The sequence below is a fragment of the Brassica napus genome, chromosome C5, assembly GCF_020379485.1.
Source record: "Brassica napus cultivar Da-Ae chromosome C5, Da-Ae, whole genome shotgun sequence".
NCBI classification, from domain to species: Eukaryota; Viridiplantae; Streptophyta; class Magnoliopsida; order Brassicales; family Brassicaceae; genus Brassica; species Brassica napus.
The window spans coordinates 23,526,848-23,531,652 of NC_063448.1; the positions used below are offsets into that span (position 1 = coordinate 23,526,848).

The 4,805-nt window shown below is 32.5% G+C and overlaps 1 long non-coding RNA gene across 5 annotated transcripts; it reads left to right on the forward strand.

Moving 5' to 3' along the window:
- The first annotated feature begins 508 nt into the window (after positions 1-508).
- LOC125587005 lies at positions 509-3,770 on the forward strand. 5 transcript variants are annotated; one of them, XR_007323585.1, is made up of 6 exons: positions 509-670; positions 808-973; positions 1,138-1,252; positions 1,470-1,751; positions 3,051-3,172; positions 3,404-3,770. It is a non-coding gene; the product is annotated as an uncharacterized LOC125587005 (long non-coding RNA). The 5 variants fall into 5 exon arrangements; XR_007323583.1 differs by having other exon boundaries at positions 1,138-1,751; XR_007323586.1 differs by having other exon boundaries at positions 510-973; positions 1,410-1,751.
- Positions 3,771-4,805: the final 1,035 nt, after the last annotated feature.

Consider the following 4,805-nt stretch of genomic DNA (forward strand, 5'->3'; position numbering starts at 1 on the left):
AACTAATATCAACCGGACATGTTCCTAATTTAATAGTATTAACTAGATATTGACCCGCCCTCAAGAGGGTGGGTATATGCTTTTGTTAAAAAGTTTTTACTTAACAAAATTAAATATGTTTTTGTGTTTGTGTGATAAATTTTTTTACATCTTATAATGATATTTTTGTATGATATAAATTTAATAGAATGAAAATATAATTTTTGTATGTTTTTAAAATAAATCAAATTTCATAAGTATGTATTTGTATTCTATATAGTATGTTATGTTTTTTTTTTTGACATCTATATTATGTTTTTTGTAGTTTCAAATATGATTACAGTTTTAATTTTAAAATTTTTTATTTCAAAACTTTAGTAGGTGTTTTATTAAAAGATATAGCAAATTTTTAAAATTGTTTGATAATAATGTAGATTATTAATATATAACTAAGTTAACATTTACAAAATAATTTTCATTGTCATTGTAATATAATTGTGTTTAAAATTGAGGCCCATGACCCAAATTAGTAAAGATATTCAGACCACAAATAGATAAGATAAAAAAAAAAAACCAGTCTAGCAAGATTGAGCTAGAAAATATTGTGTCTCTCTCCCTCTTTCTATTACAACTCTGTGAAGTTCTTGTCTCAGCTAATCGATCTGTTAAATATATGCCCAGATCAGCTCATGTACATGTTTAATCAGTTGTTTTAAAGTTAGATTATATATATTTTGTCGCATGCAATCTTATTTTGAGTTTGAATCTGATAATTTTATTTTGACGGGAAAGTCAGATATGACAAACCTCTGTTTCTTCCGATGACAGATCTTAGTGAAGCTGATCTCAATAGAGATTATATACATGTCTGAAGTATATTTGAGCGTCAGAGAGAGAGAGAGAAACTAAACTAATGGAAGAGACAATGAAGAATAAGAAGAAGAACGATGGTTCCAAAAAGAAGGAGCGTCATATTGTCACTTGGTCTCAAGAGGTCTCGCTCTCTATATATTTATGAACCTCTGTTTGATTGCCAGTCAAATTTGTCTCCCAAAAAAAACTCAAATTTGATTGTTTGGATTGAAAGTTAGTTTTTTCGAGCTAATATATAGGTTTTGAATTGGTTTGATGCTTATGCGGTTTTGTTTTAATGTGTAGTTTGGAAGATGCCTAGGTATGATGATCGCTACGGGAACACTCGTCTTTACGTTGGACACGTATCATCCAGAACTCGTACCAGAGACCTTGAACGCCTTTTCAACAGATATGGAAGGTAACTGAGTTTCTTCTCGTTCTACCAAAATGATTATGTTGATATCTGTAGTGTCTTTTTCTTTGAACGCATAAACTGATTATGTTGATATCTGTAGTGTCTTTTTCTTTGTACACCTCTCTTCTCTTCTTCTAATCCCCATTTCTTTTTTTTCCAGAGCACAACTAATCTCTCTTGGTTTCTCACTTACTTACTCTGAATTTTTGAATTAGCTTAGATCCCTAAAGTCGATATCTTTGGATCAGTTTCCAAATGGATAATCATTCTTTGCCGCTGTTAAATCTAGCAACACCGGACTTGCGTTTTCATCTTTGGCAGCTGGAGGAGGAGGCAAACCTGATGCTGCGTTGGTCATGGATTGGTCTGTTGAAGAGCATTATGTATTAGAGAACGGCCTTGCAAAGTAGGTATCTTCTTTCTTATGTTCTTCTTCAACGTTGAGCAAGGCAGCAGCACTATCAGGAACAACTCCGATTGCAATCCAGTCAAGTAACATAAAGTAAGCTTCTCCAGTACCATCTTTCACCCATACATGAATCCTGAACCTGTATCACATATTTAAAATTAGCAACTTATGAACTTACAATATACAAAACAAAAAGCATCAAACAAATGTATTACTTTGGCAAAACTTGAGTGACTTTATCATCGCACTTTTCACAAAACCACAGATGAGTTGTTATCTCATTTCCCTTCACCATTTGAACTTTTGTTGAAATCTTGAAGACCCTTTTCTGGCAAACTTTGCATCCAAAATAGTACCATCCCCAATTTTTGTCAATTGCATAAATTGTGGCAATGATTCTGCATTGCTCAATCTACAGGATCAAAAGTAAATGGTTGTCTTTTAAGCATTCATATTGTTAGAATTAACTTTGCATCAAAGAAACTAAGCTTGGTTAGTTTAACTCTATTTCTCATTCATACTGATAACCATACGGCCACTGATCCAACTATTACCTGAGTTGATTGAAGTAGCTCTGCAATGTCTCTGATTGGGTATTGCATCCATTTATCGCGTCTAATCTCCCTTTCAAGCTTGTCTTGTTGGGATTCAACCAACGTCATAGCATTGGATGCCACATCCCTATTAATGTCATCCCAAGTTATTTCAATAAACAGAACAATAGCTTCTCATTTGATGAAAACTCTAAATACCTTTTCAAAAACGCCTCAGTCTCCATTATTGGTGGGTTGAAAAAGATTTGAGAAGCATCATATGAGTTTGAAATTTGAATCTCATCTGATATTAATAACCAAACAAACAATTTTGACACATTAATAACAAAACTAAACAAATATAGTCTACAAATATATCTCAGTATGATATGATAAGTGAAAATAGAGGATTACCTCTATAGGTCCCGACTTTCACAAAACGTAAGAGACAGATAACAGTATCTCCACCAGCTGCGTTGCAATTAGCTTCAATGCTTTCAGCAAACTTCCCCCATAGACATCAAGTAATCCTACGGCCACTGTCAATATAAAAATGTCAAGTTAGTTATATTAAAAATGATATAAGGAAAAAACAATAGGGATGACTTACTCAAGGTCTGTTAAACTGAACTCTATTTTCTTTCTTTCTTTACCCGAGCACAGAACTGTTTGAAGATGTTCCAAATCCGCCACTTCTCAAATAACATCTGAAAGTTAAAAATTCAATTAAAAAAATGAATCTATCAAATTTTGTCAACTTAAAATATCAATAATTACCAATTAAGATGTTTTCATCTTCTACTCCCTGTTGAATAGTTTGGAAATCAACCAAACTGAGAAACATGCTGTCGTTTTGCAGGTTAGACGGAGTGATATCAGTGCCATAGATGAAATTGATCTTGTATTGATGATTGGTTGGTCTGTAGGTCACACCGGGGTTATTGATGGAGAAATTTTCAATGCTTCTCCATGATCCAACAGGTACTTTCTTGGCAAACTTTTCAAAGTATGTCTTCTTACATGAGGCAAGAATTTTTGTTCCCTTCAAAATAACAAAGAGCAGCGAGTTAGATAGTAGATTTGGATATATCTATTAGTTAAAAATGAAGAGAAAACAATAGATTAATGGATAGCTAAGTTATGAGTCTTACATGTACATCAGACAAAATGATCTCCAATGTTTCTCCTGAAAGTTTGGTGTAATGCTTCCAGGTATGGAGCACCTTAACTTCAACACGCCATTCGGACTTGTATGGTAGGATGGCAGCCAAAGGCGTGAGTTCCATGCTTAAAGGTAACTGCTGAATTAGATTAAGTTTGTAAACTCAGATTTTAGGAAGCGTGTTAAGAGTAGATGGTAGGAACAATATTTATAAAAGAGGGATGGCGATGGAAATGATTAGGGAGAAGGATAAAATATTGTTTTTTAGTTAAAAAAATTGTTGCAAAATATGAAGGCATATTTTACGGGATTAAAGAGTTAGATATCAAAATTTTCGAAATTCAGTTTAGATATATTGTTGTTCGCATCAAGTTTTAATTTTAGTATTTTTTAATTAAACAATAACTTTATTCTAAATGGTGGCTCCTGGTGGTTACAATCCTCATTGGGTGTGATTGGTAGTGGCTGTGAGTGCTCTCTACAGCCTCATTTCTTTCTAGAGCACTAAATCTACACCAATCTTGATTTCTATTTTTTTTTAAGTTCACAGCCTTTTTATAAAATCCACAGCACTTCTTTGAAATTATGTCTTTACAATTTCTCTGCAGAGACAAAAACCTACAGCCTATATTTAAAGACTTTTAAAAATTAAAAATCTAAAGCCAAAGCAATAAAAACCACAGCAATATTTCTACAGTCAAAAAATGAAATCACAGCAGTTACCAATCAACCCCAATTGTGTAGTGGTTACATTTAAATTTCGTTTAAAAAATAAAGGCCCAACTGATTATTAAGCAAAAGGAAGGCGCAGCAGATTATTAAGGGAGAATACGTGATATAAATGAAGGGTGGTTACTGGTTACATCGCTTTATTATAAATTGATGCAGTTATACAAAAACGTAAAAAATTTAAGTTGAACCCAATTAATATCAATTGGTCATACAGGAGTTTTAATAGAATAGATGCCAAAATGAACGAATTTGCTGATCTTATGTCACATCAAGTAGCTCAATTTAGCTAAGTTATTAAATAATCGTATACTTAATTATATTATGAATAAAATGAATTAGTTTGTGAACTTATCCCAAATAAATATTGTAGAACTCAAAAGATTGATAATGAAACATTTTCTCTTTAATTTGAAATTTATCATTTAAGCTAAAGATTAAATAATTGAAAATAAGATTATTGTCATGGATGCTAAACTACCTCCACCGGAATCTTCTAATTTGGTTTGAAACCAATATTTGATAATATGAGTTAAAACGTAAACCATGCGTCTGTTGTCGGATGGCACAAAGCGTTTCGTGGATCTTTAAGATACCCGAAATCTGCTGCTAATTCAGATAAACACGGTGTGTGGTCACCAGGACTTTTCATATTATCTTTCTGGGAAAGATTTACCCTTTTTTTTTTTGAATTAAAGCGTAAATCACTCTTTTCACACAGAA